Here is a 27804-nt window from a genome sequence, read left to right on the forward strand (position 1 = left end):
TTTCCTTCCAGGAGAGAAAAACAAGGCATTCTTCAAGCCTTCATAGCGGGATATTTTTGTTGTACAGGAAAGAGAAGTCTTTTGCAGAAATTTCCCAGCCAAATATCAGTGTTACATCCACTGCGCAGAGGATTCCTCAGTTTACTCTTAGCCAAAAACTCATGTGTATGTCTTAAGAAATCACTTGCTAAAATGATATAAGTAGACACTTCAATAGACAGGAAATAACATTTCGCTCTATCAACAGGTTTCAAATAAAAGCCTGCTCTGTGTGGTGAAAATAATATTTAAGTTCCCAGAATAGTGGCAACCATGAAACTCAGGAAAGAAAACATGGACTCAGAAAAATAAAGGTAACTCAAAAAACAAGCCAAAGTCACCCCTCCCCTCTTACATGGACAAAGCAACATGCAACCAGCACCAGCAAATTCAAGGTCCTACTGTTAGAGCCTCACAAGTTGGCAGGGCCTTGGATGAAGTATGCAGTTAGAAGCCTGCAGCTGGTAGGGCCGGAGAACCATGCTCATTAGAGGAAGCTATGAAAGCCAGGAGGACTGGAGACAGGTTTCGGGACCAGCTCAACCCAAACTCTATCACAAAGAGCAAGTCAATACTGCAGAGTAAAAAATGAGAAAAATTAGCACTTAAAATGGTTTGGAAAAGTTCTCCTCAGAAGCAAAATTTTGATATGGTTTCAAGAGAGAGCACTTTCTAACATTCACGTTCCATTTTTCAGGAGCACAATCTGCTTTTGGACCCTCATCAACTCCAGCTTTGCCCACCTCTGCAAATGCTGTATCAGTTCCTGAAGGAAAGCAACCCCAGCTTAAAGGATGATCTTTCATCAAATCTCCATTCTTCTCAATGCCAGAGCCCTGCTTAAATTGAAACCATGGACCACTAAGCAAGGATTTCTTTCCATTTGATTTGTTCAGCCAATACGACTGAGAGCTAGGTCTTGGGTCACATCAAGATGGCCCTTGACCAAGGTTAGAAGAAAGCCACCAAGCCTACACCTGACCTGCAATACTTGGTCGAGAATACTTGGGCATGTGAAATTGGACTCAGAGGTAAAAGTCGAATTTTTGGTTTGGAAATTATGACTAGAATATTCTGAATCCCTAACTGAATTTCAAAGAGCTCAGAATCTTCTTGGAAGTCCACAAAAAATTTAAAGAGAAGGAAATATTATATATTAAGGAAAAAAATCAAATCCTTCAGAACTTAGCTTTATTTTGTGGTAAAAAGTATAGAGTTAAGCTAGAGTGTTAAAGGCCCTCACTCTTCTTTATCTTTTCTTTTCCTCTACATCCATGGCACCCCCCACCTCTTCTCCTCTCATCCAAAGTTGTGGATCTTGGTGTGTTTTCATTCACACCTTTATACTTGCCCATAAGACAATATACTGACATATATGAGTATGTTCATGAGTATGTAGAAATATAAACATGTAGAATGTTTTTCTTCTATTTTACAAATCTGAGATTATAAACTGATTTTTTAATTAAGAGCAAATTTGTGATTAACTCATTATTTTTCATGCCTGCATAATATTCCAGTTGATCTTCTTTTTCAAATTCTCCCCAGCTTCAAAAGAGCTATACTTGAAAGACCATTTTTCTCTGCTGGGCTTGTTGTCGAATGTTATAGACTGTCCATTCCCAGCACCTCCAGAATCTTCCTGTTACTTATTCACATGGAGGCAAAGTCCCTCACAGTAACTCCACAGAGCCACACCCTCCGTGCAATGGGTACCGCAGAGACAGAAGGAGAGATTCTCAACTTAGGACCTGATGACAGTCATGTTTTCCAGGGTTTCTACTGTTGAGTGATATTGTTCTATTTCAAAACTTGTTTAAAACTGGTTGTAGAGTTAAACTTTCTGAACTTCTTGTGGAGACTGGGTTAGAACTTAGATATACGCTGTTCTTAATCATGAAAGAGAAAATAATATGCTTCAGATAAGAATTTATAATGTTTACTTTTTAACCTCCTCCTGGAATTGGAAGGCAGATTACCATTTTGGTGGGTAGGATTTAGTTGCTAAAACTGATTAAGATATCCTCAATTCATATATCTCAAGCCCCAACTCACAACTCACATCTCTGGAATCTATAAAATTTCTCCAGTGCAATGACCACAGTAGAGTCAATACTGCAATTAAAAAGCAAAAGATTTCCTTTTAGTTAAATGAGTCATGTTCAGAGCTTCTCCAGAAATATATATTCACCAAACCTGACCCTGGGGCATTACTTGCCCTGTATAGCTTGGATATGGCTTAATTTAATCTTGTTAACAACATTATTAATATAAACAATCATATGAAAACTATTAACACATGGCACTTGGCAAGCGACCTTCCATTTCTGGCTTTTTATTTTCAGTTGCATAAAATCTAAAAGCTGGATGAGAATCATGTGTCTAAAGTTTCTCCCTATTTGGCTTCTTTGAATTCTAAACTGCTAAGATCATATGGCCTAGCACCACACAGAGAGATGTTTTTATCTGGGGGTTAATTTTAGTAATTCTCCTAACAAAAATATGTGGCCACCTTTGTCATTTAAGAAGGTAAATACAAGTGTTAGGCAAATAAGGCAAACAATTCAGAATCTATATTGATTCTGAAAGAAAAATAAAACTCTAAATACAAATATACCTCACTCACCTCATCAGTAGGAAAATCTCTAGATCTACACATAAAATCCAAAATTTGATATTTTATGTTGTCATTACTGAAACAAAGATGCAGAAGTGTGAGGAAGAGGGCTAAATATTTAGAAGTTTCAAGGTGATAAGTGTGTTTTTATTTATGGTATCTGGAAAATACAATTCAGGTCACTGGAGATGGTCAATATACGGCTACAACCCTCCTTTTCAGCTGTTCCCGCCTAACACCCAAGAGTAACATTCTTATTCCGAAACACAGCAGAAGTTGTCCAGGGAGCAGATACATTTTTCAAAAGCACACTTTGTAACGTGGCACTAAGAGGCACTTCGCACAACGTTCGCAGCTACCATTCACCACTGTGTTTCCCTGCTGGGTTCACAGCGTGTGGCCAGTCCACGTTATAAGGATACCCAGGCTAACACCGGGATTCATGCTGGAGGAAGAGGGAGCCCAGAGATGAAACCAGCATGCGGGTTTCATACCAGCCCTTCTACAAACCACATAATCCTAGACAAATGCCTTAATCTCGCCACCATTCCTCTCCCCTCTGTGAAAGAAGGAAAACCACTCTACATGGGTGCTGAAATACCAGCTGTCAAAGTGAAGACAGTTGACTCTGTCGGTGGTTGTGGCCGCATTAACATTCGCCACGGCCGGAGAACAAACAAGCAGTGGATTCTGTGAAGGAAATTTCCGCTGAGCCCTTGGTCGTCCATGTCCCAGGAACACTAGATACTTCCGCAGTGCAAAAAATTGAAGAACAGAATTTTTACCAACACACCCTTGTGATTTTAATCAAACTACATTACGAAGGCAGTTATTATCAGAGGAGAATTAGATTGGGAGATAAAGTGATTTTTTTCAGATGGAAATTTTATGAAACAAATCAAAATTCCCAATCACCTAGAGAACCCAGAGTCACCAATAACAAAGGAAGAAGGTTAAACTCGTAACATGTACTTCTTCGAAGACCACTGAGAAAGAGCAAGGAAGTTTAAGGTGCTAACTCTAAGCCATGATTGCCTATCACTGCTCTGTGCACTGAAGGGGTCCCAAAGAAAAGGCCCTGACTCCTGTCTTCAAGGAGCTGAGAATTTTTTAAAAGGGGGCAAGGAATCCATCAACGAGCCAAGCGAAGGCTGTATATCGCAGACTCTTAGGCATGACCATTTCAGCCTTTCGGAAGATACACTAGTGGTACAGGTTGATGGGGATCATGTCTCACAGAGAAGATGGATTTTAAGTGACAATGTGGCCACACATTCGTCAAATTAACAGAAAATTTGCAAAGAGGTTAGTCATGGCTGAAGTTCAACTGCTAACAGAATCATGGAGTAATAAAGAGCTGTAGATCTGGAGTTCCCGTCGTGGCGCAGCAGAAACGAATCCGACCACGAACCATGAGGCTGAGGGTTCGATCCCTGGCCTTGTTCATGGGTTGAGGATCTGGCGTTGCTGTGAGCTGTGGTATAGGCCACGGACACGGCTTGGATTGGCTGTGGCTGTGGCTGTGGCGTAGGCCGGTGGCGTAGGCCGGCGGCTATAGCTCTGATTTGACCCCTTGCCTGGGAACCTCCATGTGCCATGGGTGCAACCCTAAAAAGACAAAAGCAAAAAAAGAGTTGTAAATTTTTAAATTATTATTTATTTAATATCATTGATGACTTTCCCAACTAGATTGCAAGTTTCTCGAAGGCAGAATGTTTATCCTTTGTTTTCATATCCCCACTACAAGCGAGAAGAGACCTAGCATCTAGCTGATGATCTATCCTAATCCCTTAATTGTGTGGACAGTAGGAACTTTTACCACTGATTTAGAGATGATTAGGAGCTAGAAATAGTTTTTCTTTATCTTTAGCAATACACTTTTTGTACTCAACAACTGGTACAATTACAGAGTGTGCTGTACAATTCCACAGCCTCCCTACCCCATACCAACAGTCTTCAGAGTTACAACAGGCCTTGAAGTTACTCTGAGCACAGAACCCAGTAAAATCTGGCTCAGTAACGCCGCAGGTATATAATAAATATCTGTTGAATTCATTACCTGCTATGCCCTGGGTCCCTCTAGGACTTTGTTTACTCTGTCATTACGCCACTTGTACTATATTCTACTTAGTCTCATGCATGTCATTTCTTCTGCTGAGATCGCTAGACCTTGTGGCAGGGTCCATGATGTATTCAGCTCCTCTTGTCCCAGCATAAGCACAGTGTGTGGCAAACACGCTGTCCAAAAATATTCGTTCAGCAGAGTGTAAGTTCTGAAAGCGGAAAGCTTTTTTTAAAAGACATTCATTGCCTCCAGGTACCCAGCTAAGAAATTCTGACCAGCGGTTTGCCGGCCCCAACGTGAGTACGTCTGGCAGTCACATCCTCCTGACTCAGCCCTGGTTGTTACAGAAAGGGGTGGGGTGGGGGGCTGGTTGTTAAAGAATTCTCTTCCAAGCTACAATCGCTCTCCTTGGGCCTCCTGCCTACTGGTTCTAACTCTCTATTAAGAGAAGGGCTGAAGGGCTTGTTCTACTACGTCTAGAAGATGTTCTTTTGAAATACAGGTCAGCAATCTTGTCTCATTCAGGATGTATCTTTCTCAGGGTAAGTGCCCTGTTGTCCTTGGGGGCCCTTCTGGTGTGTGGTCTCCGGATCACAGAGCTTCCTAGTCATTCTCCCCAAATACACCTCCAATCGACGCCCTTCCTGAAATACAGCTTCAGAAAGGTCCTGATTACAGACCAAAATCCAAGCACAACTTCCCTATTCACACAGCCCAAGACCCTACGTAGGAGAAAATGGAGGAATTAGATTTCGACCACATTGGAGGGGCTATTTAGAACTCAGCTTTCATTGGACATCTTTCATCATCTATTAGGATGCTATCTGGGTCAGTCAGAATATGTAGCTTTCACTTTAAAACCTCATTTCCTACAGTTCCAGATATAGGTTTCAAATTATCTAGGGAAAAGCCACCCTAGAAAAGTGGTAAAGCCACACACATTCACACATCTACCAAAATTCAGTATGGGTGGGGCTAAGGGTGTAGGAAAGACCCTTTGTGAGAGACGTGGTTGGTGACTCGAGGCAAACGACAGCAGTGACCACAGAGACAGGCATTCGGCTGGGGGCAGAGGCCAATGCATAGAAATAGGGGCTTGTAGGCTCAAGAGCAACAACTGCTGTAGCTACTGGAGACCCAGGGAGGGACCAGAATCGCTAGTAGCTTTTCCATCTTTGACAGGATCACTTTTCTCTGCTTATTTTTCCCCTGTAAGAATGGCAGTCATCTATTATGGTCCATCGCTTTCAAAGGAGACTTAACCTAATTTTTAAACATTTTAAACATCATCAGTGTCCTGTCCTATCTTTATAATCTACTGTCATAATTCACATGTATCCTGTCTGAATCTCCATCAATATCCAGCCTACACTTTGCTGCTTTTGTTCACCACCATAAAGCATAACAATGCGCAACTTGGGGATATATTACATTAAAATTTTTTGGTTCTTTGTTCTGCTGTAAATGACAGGACAACATACTAGGAATGAGAACTTGCTCTGAGCTACAGGTCTCAGGACAATGGGAGGTGAGGCCCCACAACCTCTGCAAGGTCACTTTGGTTTTATCATCTAGTTTCTCTTTTCATATACAAGAGAATATAAAAATTTTGGTTGCAAAATGTTATCAAAATTACTTTCATCCTATAATTCCCCCCCACCATTATTAACAGAAAGAAAATTTGGAAGTCAGAAAATATATTTTTTAAAATGTTCCCATGCATTAGTGAGCATTCAAACAGTCCTTGGATTAAAAGGTGCTCTCTCCTGTGTCGTACTGACAGGATCTAAACAGCTTGTAAGGAGGAAGTTCCCTTTGTGGCTCAGTGGAAATGAGCCCAACTAGTATCCATGAGGATGTGGGTTCGAGCCCTGGCCTTGCTCAGTGGGCGAAGGATCCAGTGTCGCCATGAGCTGTGGTGTAGGTCACAGACATGGCTCGGATCCTGCACTGCTGTGGCTGTGGTGTAAGCTGGCACCTGTAGCTCTGATTCGACCCCTAGCCTGGGAACATTCATATGCTGTGGGTACAGCGCTAAAAAGCAAAGAATTAAATAAATAGCTTGAAAGGAAACTCCATATTGAAGGTTTTTAGTATTATAGAAATATAACTTAAGAATCACCTCTGTGGTGGAAGCTCTAGAGGAAAACTTTCTCGAAATAAGAAATAACGTGAATTGTGCATGTTCAGGGTCACTGGGTCTCTCTTTCCTGCCACACTCTGTGATACCTAATGGTTGCTGTGGTGATTAATGAATTCCATTTATCATTTCCACACGTGTCCTGGGACGAGAGAAGCCAAGAAGCCCAATTGAAACTGAGACAAAAGTAGTTTCAAAAAGCACCAGGAGTTCCCGTCCTGGCGCAGCAGAAATGAATCCGACTAGGAACCATGAGGTTGCGGGTTCGGTCCCTGGCCTTGCTCAGTGGGTCAAGGATCCAGCATTGCTATGAGCTATGGTGTAGGTCACAGATGTGGCTCGGACCCTGCATTGCTGTGGGTGTTACATAGGCCAGCAGCTGCAGCTCTGATTAGACCCCTAGCCTGGGAACCTCCATGCGCCACGGGTGCAGCTCTAAAAAGCAAAAAAAAAACCACCAAAGACTGTAGCATTTCTAGAGGGCAACTTCTGCTCTGTATACCAAATAGACTTTAAACTATTAGATAAGATGCTTTAAGCGTCGTCATACCTCTGAGTCTAACCAAACTGTACCTCGCAAAATATCTATCAAATATAAGCCATGATTCAACTACTCAAACACTGGCTATAATTTTATCCCTTTGAGTATGTACCATGATGATCAATGATTATGGCTATCTTTTTCTTTTGCTTTTGCTTTTTAGGGCCGCCCTTGTGGAATATGGACATTTCCAGCAAGGGGTCGAATCAGAGCTACAGCTGCCGGCCTACACCACAGCCACAGCAATGCAGGATCTAAGCGGCATCTTCGACCTACACTGCAGCTCACAGCAAACCCGGACCCTTAACCCACTGACCGGGACCAGAGATCGAACCCACGTCCTCATGGATACTAGTTGGGTTCCTTACCCGTGAGCCACATCAGGAACTCCTGATTATGGCTACCTCAAAAGGTGCCTTGAAGAAGAAACATTTTAGCTCCATCTTGGGAGGTTCTCCATCTCCCAGTGACTGTTTTTTATGCTGTTCTGTGTCTTCGGTGACTAATAATTAATCATTATATCATAGCTTCCATTAGTTTCCATTCTCCCATATCCATAAAGAGAAGTAAAACTCTTTTTAACACATTCTCATCAAAGTTGGTGCTTTGGCACAGCAACTTGGCCCTTCATGCGAACAGCAAACATTTTACTCTAATTGATTCTTTTCTTTGCAGAAATGTTCCAAATCTCTTCCTGCTCCCAAGTCCAATCCAGTCCCCAGTTCCCAGCAGAAGAGCTGGCTCTTTCCTCCCTCAAGAGAAAGAAGTACTTCGAAGCCTCCCTCTGCAGAAGCACACTTACCACGAACCCAACCTGCCTCTCCTCTTGATTCAGAAAGCCCGCTCAGCCCACGAACAAGCCCTTCAACCCCAAAGAACCTTCCTGTAACTCTGCGTTCCCCAGAAGTCCCTCGGAATTCAATATTCATCTCCTCAGTGTTACCTTTCTAAACACAGTAACTACTGCCTCCCTTTTCAGCTAAGGGCTCACCCAGGGCTGGACCAGCCAATAGTTCAAGCCCCTCGTTTCAAGATCTCCAGAGGAGACAATTTTCTACTGATGCAAACAGCATGCTTCTGTGTCGGTTCAAAATAAGAAATTTATTTCCCACACTAAGTCTATGCTACTGTTAACTAATTTCAAATCGCCTTTCATTTGGCTCCTTTTCAATTCCCTCCAATAGATGAAGTTAGTCTTTCTTAGTACACACTAAGGATAGGAGTAAATTCCAGGCTAAAAAACCCAACTCAAAAAAGTTTATAATTTTTTAATAGACTTGGAGAATAGACTTGTGGCTGCCCAGGGGGAGAGAAAGGGAGTGGGAAGGATCGGGAGCTTGGGGTTAACGGATGCAAACTATTGCTCTTGGAATGGATTGACAGTGAGATCCTGCTGTGTAGCATTGAGAACTACGTCTAGATACTTACATCGAAACACAACGAGAGGAGAAAGTATATATACATGTATGTGTAACTTGGTCCCCATGCTGAACAGCGGGGGAAAAAAAAAAGCATATAATTTTTTAAACTTTCAGATCAGCAAAATACATCTCCCTTAGTTTTCTCTTGCTGTTTTACAAGCCAGGCTACTTCTTGGAGGTGTATTAAGGAAATTCACAATTAGATAATAAAGTCATCAGGTTTTCCTTGAAAATAACATTCTGCCATGCACTTGTGTGGTTACAGAATTTACAAATTGTGACTAGCAACTTGAGGCAACTGTCACTGAGAGAGCCCAAAAGCTAGGGTTGTTGTCACATATTACACCTTTCACCTTGAGGCAGCAGCCAGGGAAGAGTGTTATTGCTTGTCTGCTTTAGGTCCCGGTCAGCTGTTACTGATTTTGTCCAGTTGGCATTGAGCTGGTTATACAACAGCTCCTATGTGCTTTAATCTCCCCAAGGTAATAGTACATCAGGAAGCCACCTGGCTGGACCACCCCATGCAGCGCATCTGCGCACATGCATCAAACTTAGCCTAAGTCACTACAATTAGTGGTTTGGTCACTACAGTCAATGGCCTGTGTAGTTTTCATAACTTAGTCATTTATTAACTGTATGATCTTGATAAGGTTGTTTAATTTTTCCATGTCTCAGTTTCCTCATCTGAAAAGTGGGCTGAGTTTGAAGCCTATCTTATTGGGGACTTAATAGAATCTGAGCTAATACACCCACACCAAGAAAGGGCTCAAAGGATAGTAACTACTTTGCTCATTTCAATTTACTATCTTGTTTATCTGTTAAAACTACTTTTGCTATTATCTGTACAACACCTGTTCCAATATTCTCTTATTTCTTATCCTATTTGATTTTTTACAATCTGTCATATTTTGGAATGTGTGTGTGTGGTTTGCTTTTTTTTTTGGTCTTTTTAGGGCAGCACCTATGGCATATGAAAGTTCCCAGGCTAGGCATCAAATCAGAGCTGCAGCTGCCAGTCAATGCCACAGCCACAGAAATGCAGGATCCAAGCCCGAGCCACCTCTGGGACTGACATCACAGCTCACGGCAATGCCGGATCCTTAACTGAGAGGGGCCAGGGATCAAACCTGCATCCTTACAATTAACGGCCTGTATATTTATCATAATTTGGTCATTTATTAACTAGATGATCTTGATAAGGTTGTTTAATTTTTCCACGTCTCAGTCCTCACAGACACTAGTTGGGTTCATTACCACTGAGCCACACCGGGAATTAAGGCAAGTGCTATTTTTGAACTCTTCTTCACCTTTTCAGCTTCAATCTTTCAACAATAATCTTCCTTCTGGTTTTCCTCCTTTTATAAGTTCTATGTTCATCCCCGAAATGAACTTATTCTTTAAGTTTTTGCTCCTGACCTTTTTTCTTCTCACTGCACCTGATCTTTTTCGGCAGAATCACTTACAATTACTGCTGTGATTCGGATAATTCTCAAATCTATGTCTGCCAGCCCACTTACACCTCATCTTTATTTCTAACACTTTGAAAACATTTTCTCATAAATAGTCACAGAATTAAACTTATAATTTTACCCACACATCTTACCTTCATCCGTCCGCTGCTTTCCCAAGTGTCTCCTCTTTCTGTATTCCCTGCCTTGGTCAAAAGCACCAACTTTCATCTCAGATGCCCAAGTTAGGAACAACAGGATCCAATTTAACGCCCAAGTGTCATCTGAGTTTGTTCTCCCCCACTGAGAAGTCAGTTCTGCATTCCTCCGTTCTCCCATTTCAAGTTCCCAGGCTTGTTTACCAGACTCCCTGCCTGTGTCGCCCTAAAGGTACGCGCTGGTTATTTTCTACTCCCCAGTTTTATAACATTTGACAAATTCCCGTTTTTCTCAAAATAAAGTCTACATTATTAGAGTATCACTCAAGGTCTGCCACCATCTTCTATCTCCAATTTCATCTGCCAAGCAGCCCACACCAGGGTCCCTTCAGGATGCTCTGGCAGGAGTGTTGTACATTGACTTGCCTTGTGAATTTGACTTTTTCTTTGTCTCACCTTGGCACATCCTCTATCCACCTGCAAGGGGAGAGCTCCCTATTCATTCCTTAATGAACTGCTCGAATGTCTAGTTTTCAGTAAACGTCTCATCCAGCCCAGATCAATCACACAGATTTGGGGTTTTGTCATTTCCCAGATTTTTATACTGTCTTTTAACACTACATTGCAATCTCATTGAGGGCAGAAATGATATCCTATATGACTTTATCTCCCCTGTCCCCCACCCCAATATCTATCACAGTGTCTGTCACAATCATAACTTTGTGTCACCATGAACACTCGTCTACATCACACAAAGCTATCCCATATCAGACCTACATCTCCTTTAAACACAAAGGTTTTACTAATCCTTGTCTAGCTATAAAATGATAGTCCTTCCAAAAGGACTCACTGCAATCTAGAAAAATAGATACGAATAACAGAAACATTAAATATTTTTTAAAAAATAAGTATCGTTTGTCTGACCTACTTTTTTTTAATACTTAATGTAAGTCAGTGAGTCAGAGAAAGACAAATATATGAGATAATCAATAGGTGGAATCTAATAAAAATGATACAAAAGAACTTACACAACAGAAACAGAAGCAAAGATTTTGAAACCAAATATACGGTTTCCAAAGGGGAAACATGGGGGCAGGGGGAGGGATAAATGGGGAGGTTGGGATTCACACACTCGTGCACCGCTGTATATAAAAGAGATAAGCAACAAGGCCCTACTGTACAGCACAGGGAAATCTACTCTTGCTCTGTAATAACCTATATGGGAAAAGTATCTGAAAAAAGAATGGATATATGTATATGTATAACTGACTCACCTTGCTGTACACCTGAAAGTAATCCAACATTGTAAGTCAACTACACTCCAATAAAATTTTTTAAAAAGGGAGTTCCTGTCATGGCTCAGCGGTTAACGAATCTGACTAGCATCCAAGAAGATGCAGGTTCGATCCCTGACCTCGCTCAGTGGGTTAAGGATCTGGCGATGCCATGAGCTGTGGTGTAGGTCGCAGACAGGGCTCCGATCCTGCCTTGCTGTGGCTGTGGCAGAGGCCAGCAAGCAGCGACAGCACCGATTCGACTCCTAGTCAGAATCTCCATATGCCGTGGGTGCAGCCCTGAAAAGCAAAAAAAAATTTAAAAAGTAAGAGCCATCAGTGAAAGAGTTGTGCAAATCTAGGATTCATCCCATTGTTTTCTTGGAGTAACAGGTGGGTGCTTTCTTGTCTTGGGTGCCATTCAATCAAGCATACACACCATCTGGCGTCTTGTCTGCTGAGCCCCATCAGCTGCCTGGCTTTGTTTTACATCATATACTGCATGGACCACGTCCTCGGCTCACAGACGCTTCCAGGTTCCTTTCTGTGAATTGCACTCACGAGGGAAACTCTGCACACGACACCCTCCGTTGCTGACTGAGCAGCAGCCAGTCTTCCTTCCTGAGAGTTTACGGCGACCAACATCCTCGCTCATGTTTGTTAACTGTAATTTTGTCATGCTTCCTCGTGGCAGATCTTCCTATTTCAAAGATTCGTTTTCATCAAAAATGGATGCTGTGACTTTCATACCACCACTTTTACTCTCAGGAATGTTGGACAGTTTTACTTCTTTACCAAAACAAACGTATTTTCTAGTCATTCAATGAGAGCTCTAAGAAATGAAGCTTTATTACCATGTGGCGGGGTGCCCCTTAAGAAATGGTGAACATGAAACAAATATAATTCTAAGCATTCAAAGTCTCAATATCTTCCTTCTACTCTGACATGAATGGTGGTTCAATTTCGTGTCAGAGAAAATGATTGAATGATTTATGTGATGAAGGGAATATTACAAGTGCCTAATTAATACCTACTCTCTATTTTCCTGGGATTGGAAACAGTGTCTGTCTATCCATCAATCCACCCATCTATCGTGCTTTGTCATCCTCCAATAGCTATACTGATTGATCCCTTCCTATGTTCCAGGTCCCTTTCCTATGTAAAGGTTTTTCTTAACATTGCACAGTTTCATCCGTAAAGTAGCTCAAGGGGTCAGCTAGTATATATCCCATTTTACAGATAAGAAAACTGAGGCTTAGACAAGTTAAGAAAGCTGCTATGACCACACAGTAAACATGTCTTCATGCTGGGATTCTCAGCTTGGGTTTTACTGGCTCTGAAAGCATGCTCTATTCTACTGCCTTCTAATCATAGCACACCTCTGTCCTCCGCAAGTGGAATATTAAAAAAGAAAACCTCCTCCTCTGTCATTAAGTGTATTTTTAAGAACGGTCTCACTTTTGGGGTTGACTTAAAAATGACATTCTCGAGACGACTGACTATGCACATCTCTCCTTCACTGACTCTGTCCTCATCCCCCTTCATTTCCTACCCTCCCTCCCCTGGTTTCACCTTGAATGGTTATGCACCCATGGGGTGAGCTGTCAGAGTTGAGTCCTGAACCCTGGAAGATCCAGAAGTGGGCACTTCCTGGGTGTTCTTACTCTCCGGAGGTCCTTTGTTTGCTAGAAACAAAAATCTTCCACGATGATACATCTAGCTCTGTTTTGCCCATTTCATTTGTATCACACAACCAACAATTGTATTATAACTAATGTTTATTTAGCACTGATGACGCGTAGGGCTCCGTGCAGGAATTCCACCTGACTTTCACAGCTTCAACCCCAGGACAAGCTAATGGCTCAGGAACGACCACTATGCCCATTTCACAGATGAAGGGAGCATGATGATGATATAAAGAGATATGAACTGGCATTTTGTGGTCTCTGATTCTACGGTTGTGATTAACTGACAGCAGGTGTCTTTTCCTGAAAACACCCTGCCCTGTGGGCCTGGGGGTCTCCACTCCTCCAGTTTTCTTTCTTTCTCTCCAGTCGTTCCTTCTCAGCCTCCCTTTCGGCAGTCTCTTTTTATCCAATCTCAGGGCAATAAAATAGACTTTGCCCTTCCCACACCTACATATGAGGTCGCTAATGGCCATGACAGGAGGGTGAGGGCTAAGGAGAAAAGGAGCTTTATTTCCCAATTCACCAGATGAACTTCAGCTTTGGACAGTGGACAGATCAGAGGTCAACTCAGGTTGAATCATCTGAGTGTGCTGTGACTGGCTTTATCACAGGAGAAAATACTGAATAGCCTTCAGTTATTCAATAAAGATTTATTCATGAATTCTAGCCATTGCGCTCATCAATAATAAACCAAAATTACTGAGCATAAACTCTGTCTTTAATACACTCACAACCTAACAGGTAAACACACAATTACAAATCAAAATAGAAAGAAAGACAAAAAAGAGTCCTAGAGCTCTAGACCCTAGAGCTCTAAAAAAAAAAAAAAAGTACACCAAGAGCACAAAGGAAAGAGTAGTTAATTTACACAGACTGCTGGATCCCAGCCTGCCCAGCCCACTGTTGGGGAGTAGTTCTTGGAAGGCTTCATGGAGGAGGTGACTCAAGAGTTTCTTGCAGACAGTAGCAGGTGGAAGGGTTTAGGGGCATTCAAGAAGGGAGTGTGCAGGCACTTTGTTAATATTTCTATTATTGTGATCGTTCGTACCGAAAGAACTTGTATTGGTTATTCCCCAAAGCCCCTACCTTCTAAGTTCTGCATGAGCAGATAGGAACACAGTTTTTACTTAAAATCCATGTAATACTTGCAGAGAACATTAAAGACACATGCAGTAATATAAGCTGAAGCTTATCAAATCTATAGTTAGAGATGGCTAAAGCCAGCTTTTATAAATATCTCATTAATATTCAAACCAAATGAGGGGGGAAGAAAGGCTCTCTATTCACCTAGTGCAGAAACAGACATTAAGAGTTTAAGTGACTTACTCATGATCTTAGAGGAGTTAAGTGGGTAGAATCCGGCCTTGGGTATATAGAGACTCGAAATATATTCTTCCCCTTAAGTTATTTTCCTGCCTCTTTTCTCCTATGATATATTTTGATGTCAGCCAGTCTGATGAACCAAGTTGCCACTAAATGTCTCTTTCTCCCTCTCTCAGATGCCAGTTTAATATGTTGTGGAATATACGAATCATTTTTTAAAGGCTTGAATTGTAAATTTATGGGGAAAGTGGCAGATTGCAAATCAACAGCTTATCAAGGTCACATAAAGTAAGCACCCTGCTCTGCATTTTTATCTGTTTATTTCTTTTAAAAGTCATCTTCCTTGCCTTTTTGGCACACTGTGAACCTAAAAAACATCCTTCGTGAACAGCAGTGCCAGGGTGAGCTAGCTATGAGAATGAGCTAGAAATGCTTAGAAATGAGAAAAAGGAATTTAAAGCCAGAGCAGAAGGCAGAGTTGGAGCTGATGAGGGAGGCATCCCAGAGACAGAGGTAAAGAACTCTAAGACATGATGCTGGAGGCTTATCAGCTAGACACCCGGATTACGCGGCTTTAGTTATGTTGCTTCTTAAGTATTCAACAACTGACAGTCCAGCCAAAGAAATGCCCTTCTCCCTGCTAAGAGTCCAGTGGCTCTTTCATGACTCGGGAGAACCTATCAGAGAATGAACAAGGAGTAAGATCTCCTCCGTCCCGTGAGGTGAAGAGGACAGACTGAATTCAGATACCCAAGTCCATCTCTTTCTGGCTGTAAGTCACTGAGCGAATGATCTAAGATCTACCTAACTCTGTTTTTCCACCTGCAAGTTAGTTAAGTATCAGTCATTTCTCTCCCAGAGACATCACACTCGTGCTTGGTACCGGCATCTAACAGGCTTATCAGGATCAACAAAACTCTGCATCTTCCCGCTCGTGCCAGCTCTTCTTCAGTCCTCCCCACCTTAGAAAGTGACAACTCCATCCCTCAAGTTGCTCAAACCGAAACTCAGCTTTCTCATCCTTAGGCAAATCCTATGGTCTCCACCTTCAAACCATGGCTGACCACCTCCATGCCGGTCCAAGGCACTGGTATAGATCAGCGGAATTCTCACCACGGCCTCCCGACCACCGCTCTCACTTCTGCTCTTGCCCCTTCAGCAGCCAGAGTGACTCCTCCAAACTCTTTTTCTTTTGGCCTTTTTTTTTTTTTTTTTTTTGGCTTTTTATGGCGGCACCCGCGGCATGTGGAGGTTCCCAGGCTAGGGGTCTAATTGGAGCTGTTGCTGCTGGCCTACGCCACAGCCACAGCCACACAAGATCTGAGCCATGTCTGTGACCTCCACCACAGCTCACAGCAACACTGGATCCTTAACCCACTGAGCAAGGCCAGGAATCAAACCTGCAACCTCATGGTTCCTAATCAGATTTGTTTCCGCTGCATCACAACAGGAACTCCCCCTCCAAACTCTTCAAATCACTGCTCAGCGAAAGCCCTTTAGAGGCTCCATCTCATTTCAAAGAACAGTCCAAGTCTGTCTAACTGACTCAAAGGTTCCGTCCTCTCTGGTCATCTGCAATCTCCCTGTCCCCATCACTTCCCACTCTCCCCCTCACTCTCAGCTCTGGCCACAGCACTGTCCTTGCTGGTCCTGGATGGTGCCAGGCAACTTCCAGGCAGGTTTTCACACACTGTTCCATCTGGGGGGGACACCCACACAGCCCCTGCCCTCCTCACCTGAGGTCTACCCCCTGGCCTTTCCTGGTCTCAGCTCACACCATCCCCTTTCCCCTGTCCTGCTTCACTTTTTTTTTTTTTTTTTTTTTTTTTTTTTGTCTTTTTTGTTGCTATTTCTTGGGCCGCTCCTGCGGCATATGGAGGTTCCCAGGCTAGGGGTCAAATCGGAGCTGTAGCCACCGGCCTACGCCAGAGCCACAGCAACGTGGGATCCGAGCCGTGTCTGCAACCTATACCACAGCTCACGGCAACGCCGGATCATTAACCTACTGAGCAAGGGCAGGGACCGAACCCGCAACCTCATGGTTCCTAGTCGGATTCGTTAACCACTGCGCCACGACGGGAACTCCTGCTTCACTTTTTATCAAAGCCTTCCTCACTATATAATAGAGAGTATCATCTTTTAAATTTACGTTCTGTCTAGCTTTCCCCACTAGAGTAAAAGTCCCGTGAGGGCAGGGCTCTTCACCTGTTCTTTACCCCCAGCACCTGTAACAGAGCTTGGTAGAATAAAGAGCTCAAAAATTCCTTGCCAAATGAATAAACTTGGAAGATCATTCAACCCTTAAGTATGTAGATGAAATATGTCTTAGCTGAAAGAAGGGTCAGATACGAGTGTTTTCTATGACATCATTCTGCCTCCACAAGATTTAGTAGCAAGTCTAGCAACCCTATGCTTAACGATGCTGACACACAAAAGAAGGACGTGTATGAGATACCAGGTTCTTGCAAGCTTGCATTTGCATCATGCTGACTCTTAACGTGTTTTTAATTGGTTTCCTGTTACGTTTTTAAGCATCTTCAGCCATTAAACTATGTGCTTCCATATTTGACTCCAAAATAACGGACAGTCTTCCACTTACACCAGGTACCCAAAATAATCAGATTCACAGAGACAGGAGGTAGAAAGGCAGTGGCCAGGAGCTGGAGGAGGGGGATGGGAAGTGGCTGTTTAATGGGTGCAAAGCTCTGGTTTGCAAGATGAAAAGAGTTCTGGAAATAGGCGATGATGACACACAACCTGACTGCACTTAATCCTACAAAACTGTACCCATAAAAAATGGTTAAGATGGTATGTTTTAAGTTATGTGTATTTTGACCCAATTAAAAATTAAAATTAAAAAAGAAAATTAAAAAATTAGTAGGAGATTACTTTCAACATTTTTTCTGAAATGGCTAGATATGACATTATTATCTTCAAAGAGTTCAGAATTATCCTCTCAAGTTATGGAACTATTTTATTGATATATACAGATATATGTATGTCAGACATAGTAAATGCATATCATTCATAAATTATATGTGAGCTTATAAAAGTTAAAGGTTTTCTCTCTCCCCAGTGGTCTCCCTGTATTTAGAATCACTCTTTCTGCATAGAGTCAAATAGTGTGTAGAAAAGACTCTAAGAGTTAGCAAAAGGCTTTAAAACACTGAGAGAGAGAAGCAAATCTTTTGATTCTCAGAGGAGCATGAATTCATTTAGTATGTACCTATGGCTAAGATTCTCCAAAGAAGATACTATCCACATTCATACTGAAAAAGCATCAAAGAGCAAGATCTCTCTTGTCTGATCAAATCAATGTATCATTTGATAATTACCTGATTCATACAGTTGGTTTACTGACAAATTCTACTGTATATATGCCCAGTGAATTTCTGAAACAAAATAAAAAAATCAATTGGCACACTTATTCCTTTGGGAATTATACTTGGGGATTTATTTATATTTTCCTGTAATGTTTAATCATGTCAAATAATAAAATTTATTAATCATGTAGAATATATTAAAATTCCAGCATGTCATTAAAGTTTTACAAACGAATAAATTAAAAACCATGAATAATTCAAAAATCTAATCTCCACTGAGCTAGAAATAAAACCAAATAGAATTATTTACTGAAAATTCTCTATGTCATTGTTACTCAAAGTTTGGTCTGGGGGCCAACAGCATCCACTGACCTGGGAACTTCTTAGACGTGAGAATCTCAGACTCTCCCCCCCACCAACCTCCTTTAACAAGGGCTCCACAAGATCTGTGTGCACTTGAAGAAAAACTGCTCTAGCGATATATAAAGATATATCATAAATTTTGATTTTTTTTTCCCAACCGGTCTCCATTCCAAATTTATGGTCCTCGGGGATCCAAACCAAAGAAGAACATTTATTTTTCTGATATCTTGAGCCCTTATTTCTTAATGAGTAAAACACACTTTCGAGAGAAAACTGTGTCTCTTTGGGAGAAGTGGATATTTTGACAGAGGATCCCTGTCTTTTATCTTTGGGAATCACCCGATCATGGAAGCCTGGAAACTACAGGCTTCTCAGGAAAGGAAATGCTTCAAGAGCCTCAGGAAGAACTCTGTACCCAGTCAATAACCCATCAATGCTGGCCCAGCAACTGACCAGTTAGACTGAGATCTCTCCCAATAAACACTTTCTTTTCCATTCTTGCAGTCAGTATATCAATGGTCTGATCCCATCATTAAAAGCATAACAATCATTGGCAAGAATACAACAAAGTGCCTTGTCCTGGGCTTGTCCACGCTCCAGGCGTGTACAAGTTCCCAGGCCAGGGATCAAATCTATGCCACAGCAGTGACAACGCTGGATCCTTAACCCACTGAGCCACAGGCAACTCCAGTACCACCACAACTTTAAAGTAAGTAGAGTTGGCCTGGGAGGCAGAAAGAAGAGCCTCATTTTGGGACAGTGCCTGGCCTCCCCCAGCCTGCACCCCACAACTGTGTCACAGGCTTAGCTTATCCCTGGGCTGTTCACCCTCTAAGAAAGCAAGCTGGTGAATAAGACCTGGAATTTGCCCGGGTTCCAAGGATGTCCACTGAGCAAAGGGTACAAAAGGGGAGGAGTCTGGGCGTTTTCGTTCAGTCTGTTGCTATCAGTGAGGGTGTGGAAAGTCAACGTGGAGAAGCCAAGCGGAGCCTGGCTTTGCAGCTCCTGCGGATGAGCGGGCCCTGGACACATCCTCCACCTGTGCTGAACGAAGTCCGTCAGAGAGACGGCGGGAAGGCTGGGCTGCTGAGTCCCCGCCCCTGCCGGAGGGATGCAGGGCCCGGGAGAAGCACAGGGCCCTGGGCTGGCGGCACAGCAGAGCCAGGAGCCAGGTGGGGGCCCGGCCGTGCTCTGGCCCCTGGGTTTGCGCCCGTGATTGGGATTCTCCTGTGGGAGCTGACCTTGCAGGACCTCTTCCCAAACTGGGGCTGGAGGAGGAAGGGCTGCGGGCCGCTAGCTGCCCATTGTGATGGTGGAAGATGTTTTTCTTCCAGCTTCATCTCAGAGTCAGTCGCTCACCTGAGACCCTCCCACTCACGCTGACCCACGATGAGGGACCCTAGGGACGCAACCTACTCTTTCTCTACGCACATCAGAAAAAAACTGCAGGAGCTCCTTCCATCCTGGCCACTAAGACATGGGCAGGATGGGTTCCCCGAGAGGGGACTGGACCCGAAGTGCCTCTCCGGCGCCAGGAGAAGCCCTGGAGAGACGCAGCAAGAGAATCAGGCCAAGAAGAGCGTGACCATTCCTGGTCTATTGCAGCAGGTGCCCTGCCCCGCCATCCCCTTGAGAAGTAGTGAATGTCACAATGTAACTCATGTCAAAGGGACAGACAAGCCGCTGGCGCCACCTGCGTTTCAGCACAATCAGTATCTGCACCTACCTAGCTCCTAAACCAGCTGGGATTGTTTTTCCTCCTTAGAAGTAAAGACTTCCAAACTTGACTCAAATCCAGACAACTAAGTTGTTAATATTATGAACAATGTCCAAGTCATTTAAGCCATAAATTAAACATTTTAAAATTGTCTTCAGACTTTTAAGGTGAAACTTTCAGAACACAGTAATAACATCTCAAAACTCTATAATATGCAAATTAACACACAATTAACAAATCTAAAATAACAAATCTCTTAAGAGCAAAATGTTGAATTCAATAGCAAAGTGATTTGATTTACAATTATAGATTCATATGCAAATTTTTGGACCACACACACAGAATAATCAGTGTGTTGGCATATACACCCTAAACTAGTATCAGGGACACATCTTACCTGAAAAAATCATGTTTTTAAAATCAGCTTAAATTTTTATTATGCGGCTATTTATATGCCCCCCGAATCTAGTTATTTACCATTAATGTGCCAGATTTGTACCTGATGGACAACATTTTCTTTATAATCATTAAATTTATCTCTTGACAAAATTCACGTTTACCAAGTGAAATAACTGAGACATAAGAAATTCATATTGTCAAAGCTGTGCCAGATCAAAATATTCTGAAATATATTGAAGGGATTAATCAACAAGAAAATAAAAGGTGACAGGTTTAAGAGAATGAGATGAAGATTAATCCGATGACTAACCAGTGCCCTGATTCAAGATAAAACAGGTTGCAGGCACTTTCCTAGAGGCAATTAAAAATATATAGAACATAAAGAATATTTCCGTCTTCTGTACTATTTTGTATCTCCTGTCCTTCTACCTCCACCTAAGTCACAGAGCTACTTCCTTCCTAGGACTCTATTTTAAATTACAAAAGAGACACATTTCATCAGCATGCCAGGCACTGTATCTTTTTCAATGAAAATTCATTTACATATCTCATATCTAAATCAGATGGTATTTCCGAGAAAAGCTGAAGTTCCCTTTGCCTTTTTTTAAGATATATTTATGGACACAGTTCATATTTATGTAAAAGTCTTCAGCAGAAATTTCTCTATATTGCGATGGCCAGGAAGTTAGGTTAGAAAGAGACAAGGGTAAGACAGCCAGGGTCATTGATTCATTTTTAGAGAAAATTGGCAGAAAATTTAGTTGGAAACTCGGTAATGTAATTTAAACGTTTAAAATAACCTAATCGTCCTTAAACACAGATTCCCCCTTTGCCCTAGCTCATTTATATGTCTGTGTTTCTGGTTTATGCTTCTGCCCTTACAAAGGCAGTAACACAGAGAATAAAACGTAAGTTACTGAAAAGAATAGCCCGACTGAATATAATTATGGACGCCCGTGAACTGCTTTGCTTCTCAGCCTGACACAGCGGACAGCTCAGCGGTGTCAAAAGGCTGTGGCACCAAGAGTCAGAATGCTTCACTCCTGCTAAGGCTGGAGGCGACCTTCAATGATCTCCTGGTAAGGAAACCGGTACATCACAAAACCAGGATTCCAGCCCTGGTCGGCCAGACTGCACCGGATACATTTCCATTTCCTGGTTACTGCAGATTGTTCCTTTTCATCACACTCTGGCCAAGCTGGGCTGTTTTTGCTTTTTTTTTTTTTTTTTTTGCTGTTCAAAGAAATATCTGATGTACCGTTTTCCAAATGAGCTTAAGATAACAGAAATCCAGGCCCAAAGGACGTTTGTTCTATGAGTGCCGCAGAACAGTGTTTCTCAAACATTAATCCTGTTTTAAAAACGCACGTCTGATTCTCTAGGTCTGGGGCGGGGCATTCCTAACAGTCCCCAGATGACGGGGATGCACCTGCTCCAAGGACCCCGCAGAGCAGCCAGGCTTAGGGAAGACTTCAGTCAGTGCTCTGCTTTGGGATTTGAATGAGGTTGACTAAACGACTAAATTAGGTGTACAACTGATAGCATCAGCTGCACATCTAACGCAGTGACCACCTGCAAGCTGGAAAAAAAAAAAATAGGTGAAGATGTGAAATAACATTCTTATCCAAAAGGGGTTTCTTTGGTGTCTGCAACGACTCTAAACAAATGGAGCCACTGAATAACCAAGAAGATCTGGACACAGTTTTCCCGGGTTCTGTAACTTAGAATTTACTTTTCTTACTACAATCCTTCCAACATTTTCTTAATTATTTTTGATTCTTCACCCACCCAGAATAGGATATCTTCCAAAAGGAGGAAAAGAAACTCCTCTCTTCCAACACAAAGTTTGAGAAAATACACCTCTAGCCTACTGCATAGCACAGGGAAGTATACTCAATATTTTGTAGCCCGTAAAGGAGAAGAATCTGAAAAATATATGTATCATGGAATCACGGTGCTGTATACCTGAAACTAACACAATATTGTAGATCAACTAAATTTCAATTTTAAAAATAAATAAGAAAACACACTTTAAAAAAACATATCAATGGAATCAAAAAAGCACTCCATTAGGACTGAAAAGCCTAGGAAAAGACCCTTTCTTTCAAGAAACTCTCCCCGGATGTGCTACTTTACGATGGAAATTTAACACAATGCTTGGACCACTTCACAGCACAGCCTGTCTCAGCAATGTTACCACAAGTACTGGCCATTGCCTTGCACCGTTAATATTATTATCATTATTCTTTTTTTGTCTTTTGCCTCTTTAGGGCCGCTCCCTCGGCACATGGAGGTTCCCAGGCTAGGGGTCGAATCAGAGCTATAGCCACTGGCCTACACCACAGCCACAGCAACGCAGGGTCTGAGCCACGTCTGTGACCCACACCTCACCGCAACGTCAGATCCTCAACCGCAACGTCAGATCCTCAACCCACATGAGGTTGCGGGACCGAACCCGCAACCTCATGGTTCCTAGTCGGATTCGTTTCCACTGAGCCACCACATAAACTCCTATTTTTTTTTTTTTATCAGTATCATGAGGAAGAAAATCTCTCTTATAGATAACATACCTAATTCTCAGCAAGATTATGAACCAGCGCTCACAGGTTACAGATAAAATATCTCTATGTGTGGAGGTCTCAACTCAAGACAGAAGAGGACGCAAGTGGCCAAACAAGTGCAGCCACGCTGGCGCCCGAAGGGCCAAACCATGCTTCTCCCAGCTCACGTATTACCTAATAGGGACTGGTCTTCACCTGAAAAGCACTTTCCCGTCCTACCTGTCCGGTAACAGTGCCCAACTAAAATTAATCTTTTCAGCAAAGTCGAGAGTGGATATTTGCCTCTTTTAGAGACAACAGGCCAATTATCTGTGTTTCCCGCTACATCTGGTTCCTCATTTCCCTTCGTGCATGGAGTGGCATCTCGGAAAGCACACAGCTTTTAAGTTCTGGCAGCTGCAGCCTCCTCTCCCCATCCAGGGACCATTCTTGATGTGTTGCTACAGAGACTACTCTTTAAGTGTTGCTATGGGGGAAGTGGAAGGAAGGTAAACCCCAAACCCAGAATAACATAGGATTGAAGAATTAAACATCAGTGAATTAAACATCAGTTCCAGAAGAATTAAACATCAGTTCCAGAAGGATTGAAGAATTAAACATCAGTGGGGGGAAAGTAACATTGGGAGAAACAACACAAAAGAGTAACTTTTATCCTCTTACTGGGGAAATACTAGCAAGATAGATCGTAGTGAAATGGGCAAGGTCTGTAACAGGAGAAGCATGTCTAGAAATCATGAGAAGAAAGGTGAACAATATATAAAAATGGGCAAGAGTTCTGAAAAGATAATTCCTAGGGGGAAAAAAAAAAAAGAAACGCAAAGGTCCAGTGAACGAGGGTAAAGATTTTTAATCTCACTAGTAATCGGGAATACAAATTAAAAGAATCATAGTCTACGTTTTGCACCAGATCGATAATAACCTCCGGTCGAAGGGTTACTGAGAAAAGGCCACTACGCATCCCGGCTGGAAGACTGTCTCTCAGGCAGTCCACAGCCTGTTCTTCCTTCCTTCACGGAGAGAAAATAGATTATAGACATGTGTGAGCCGCCCTGCAAAAAGGTAGCAGAATTCCAAATTCCATAAGCCTTTAGCCTGGTCCACACGAAATCACAGGAGGCCCGTGGTCCCTGCCCCTTCCCAGGCTCATCCTGGAGCTGCAGCCCGACCATCCGTGCAGCCAAACACAACATCCCTGTTCTTCCCTCCGCCATGAAAAAAATAAAAATTAAAAACAAGACTCTTCAGAAGAAACAACAGTCCACTTTAAAAAATGCAGATTTCTTTGTGGAGGAGCAGTGAAAAGAAACTGGGACAACTCCCGAAGACAGCTGGAATCCCACTGGAGTTACACTGTGGAGGGACTATCCTTTGTCCACCCGCTTTGCTAATTTCAGCTCAAGAACTTCAATATCATTGAAGTCTATTTTTTGTCATTATTAAAAAAAATCCTCTCCATGAGTAGCAGCCAACCCGTCCTCCCTTCCCACTGAACAATCCACTTAATGAAGAAGGAGCGTGTCTGCTTAGAGCACAATGAGGAGAAGACAAGCCACTGGAGACAAGGTGCCGCCAAGAAGAGGCCCGAAAGCTCTGATCCAGCAAATAGCTCCTGCCAGGAAGTCTTATTTTTAGTTAGGAAATTATTTTCTCCAAGCCATGCAAGTTTTGCTTGCTTTGTAGTGAAGATTTAAAGAATCTTTGTTCCTGGCAACCTGGAAATGGAAAAGAAACTAAATGCTCTCTTCAGGCTCTAAGACTCCAAAGTGGGGTAATGAAAGAGACAGTGGCTTTTCGAGATGGAAAACCAAACCCCTCTCCTTCCACTCACTGGCCTGAATTTCAAATCTTAAGCATTTGTATAATGAGAGGGATCAGAATAACCCGGTTTGGGAGACCGAAACAAAAGGAGATACATGTAAAAGCTCTGAAAACTGCAGAAATAAGTTCTGAGCCCACAGAGGTCCTAACCAGTCAGTCCCTGCCCCCACCTCCCCTTTCTCTAGTATTCCTCAGGCAAGAGAATATGCATGACATTGAAACGAAATATTTCGATTTTATTCATACGTTTAATATATGTAATATTTAAGTATACTTAAATCTGTGATTTTGAAAAAAGGATCGGGAAGGCAGAGCCAAGCCGTGGCCATTCATGAAGTGGCATGACAGCATCTCCTCTGGGCTGATCCACTTTGCATAGCTCACCTTTGACTTTTTCTCAGTATTTTACTTGGAAACCATTTGTTCAACCAGTCCAATCTTGTTCGAGAACTATTCCTTCCACGTGTGGCAGAGTGCCACCTTCCCTCCCAACCAGTTCCCTTCTCTAGCCCTGGGCTCGTGGCTGCATAGCCGAGACTCTATTTCCCAGCCTCCCTGGCTCTTAGGCACGTGGTGACTAAGGTCTGGTCAGTGGAGGTGAGCAGAAATACATGCCACTTCTACATCCTGGCCGCTCGTGTCTGGTCATGTCCTCCACCACGCTCTTTCCCATGTCTCCAAGGCTGGAACGAGGAGAAATCAGCGACTCGGCTATAACCGTGAAAATGAGGACAAAGCCCAGAGGAGACAGAGCAACAATATGGAAAGAACCCAGGTCTCCGAATGGCCTCCCAAAGCAGAGCCAAGCTGTCCAACTAAACTGGCTGGAGAATTACAGAAGAAAAGATAAATGTCTATCTTCTATAAGCGACAGTCATCGGAGGTCTCTTTGTCACAACAGCTTAATCATTACCTTGATAAATGCAAAAGAAATCAATTTGTTCAACCAAATTCTGCTCTTTGCAAATGTTACCTATTCCCCACAGTAACTACATTTGAATATGGACCTTCTGGCAACACAAAAAAGCTTTAAAGTCCAAAATAGGTGATCTAAGTTTCATAAACCCCTATCCTTGGTGAAAAAATAAATGTCTAGGCCTGACGTTTATTTACAACAAGTTATTGAATTATCTAAGACTGATTATGGATTTTTTCGTCCTTATTTCCCAATTATTACTGTAAAGTAAGTTGAAGGTTGCCAGTGTGGTAAAATGGAAAGCAGGCAGGTTTCAATACGAGATCTCACAAATATCAGGCACATTAGATAATTTCTCTGGGTCTTAATGTAACGTGTGTAACACAGCGATAAGACAACCTAGCACATGACGTTATCACACAGGATCAACAGGAAGCTGTCATCCAGAGCATAGCTACTGGCAGTAGCCCTTTAATTAATAAACATATTTATACACAACGGCTACAAAGAACAGTCCTGCTCACTAAAAGGATAACATTCCTTAATAACCACACGGATGGGAACTCTTTCAAGTCCCATTGTGGTTCCTTCTGGGACTGTCTACACTCAGCTGATGCTCCTGAATGTCCTTCCTTTATCTCATCCCAGACCATTTGCACTGAGATGCTTTCTTCCCCATGGAAGCCCACCACCACTATATAGAAAATATTAATTCTTCATCTGCAATTGCTTCAAAGTTTCCTTTAAATTCTACGTATTTAATGAGAGGGCTGCGAAGGGGGTCCGCATCCTTCCTGTGTCCTGTAAGAGCTAAGCCGGTACTTATTACTTTGGGACTGGATCATCCCTTATAATTCGTATAGCGTTGTAGATCTGTGCCGGTCCGAATTCTTCAACATGTGGGGTTCTGTATTGGGTCCTGAATTCTTCTTCTACTGAAAAGTGTGACTTGCAGTGTGGGTGTGAATTGAAACCCTCATTCCCAGCGCCCTGGGTTAGGGAGGCGAGGGTTCTTTCTTGAGGTACCCACATCCTCTCTACTCGCTGACCAAGTCACAAACACCACTGGTTGAGCCAAAGGAAAAAAAAAAAAAAAGATTTTTAAAAAGAAAGAAACCAAAACACAGCATTTTAAATGAAACAAAAATTCTCAATTAGAATTATATTATTGAACCAAAGAGTTTTGAAGCCTTATACAAATACAACAGATGGGAGAGCTGAGTGTAAAAATATCAGATAAATTTATAGGAATTGTCTTGAGTCCTTTAGATTCATCATGCTATGGCATGCAGCAAGCTGAATCATTTAACCAGGTACAAGGTAGGGTACCATGCGATCAGTCTCAGTTACTTGGGCACAACCGGCTTATTTTTTTTTAAGGCCACACTCCCAGCATAGGGAAGGTCCTGGACAAGGGACCGAATCCGAGCCACAGTTGCAACGTGAACTACAGCTGGGGCAACGCTGGATCCTTTAACCCACTGTGCCCAGGGATCAAAGCCGCACCTTGGCTGTGACCTGAGCCGCTACAGTGGGATTCTTAAACTACTGCACCACAGTGGGGACTCCCAGGCACAACAGGATTTGTAAAGCAAATACATTTCCTTCTCAAATGTTATTGAAAATAACAGGGAAATGTGCCTGATCTGGTGCAGTGAAGGGGACTATTCCTCAGTCCCCAACAGAGGCCAAGCATGCTGGTTTGTTACTGTGACTACCCTAGGGGTCCTTCTAAGGAAGAAACACATATGTTTCTGTAAACACGCACAAGTGCAGAAGGGAAAAAAGACTCAATGTAACTGAACCAGGGAATGAAACAGCTTCACAATGATAGCCCTTCAAAATCATGGCAGAAAAACCACCAATTTGCCCTTATTACATAAAAGGTAGACACTACCAACTGCCTCTAATCAATGTCAGAAGAAAGAAAAGAAAAGCTCCTGCCCGCTGCTTAGGGAATGGCACCAGAGATATTTATTCCATCTTCCCTTCA

The 27804-nt window shown here is 42.6% G+C and overlaps 1 protein-coding gene across 6 annotated transcripts in view; it reads right to left on the bottom strand.

Moving 5' to 3' along the window:
• FGF14 (fibroblast growth factor 14) overlaps nt 1-27804 on the bottom strand; it is a 613169-nt gene that overhangs the window by 437252 nt on the left and 148113 nt on the right. The window lies entirely within an intron of this gene.

The sequence above is a fragment of the Sus scrofa genome, chromosome 11 (assembly GCF_054392235.1).
Source record: "Sus scrofa isolate SSC_HxYL_T2T_F1_AM1 chromosome 11, Sscrofa_HxYL_maternal_Yorkshire_Landrace_v2.0, whole genome shotgun sequence".
NCBI classification, from domain to species: Eukaryota; Metazoa; Chordata; class Mammalia; order Artiodactyla; family Suidae; genus Sus; species Sus scrofa.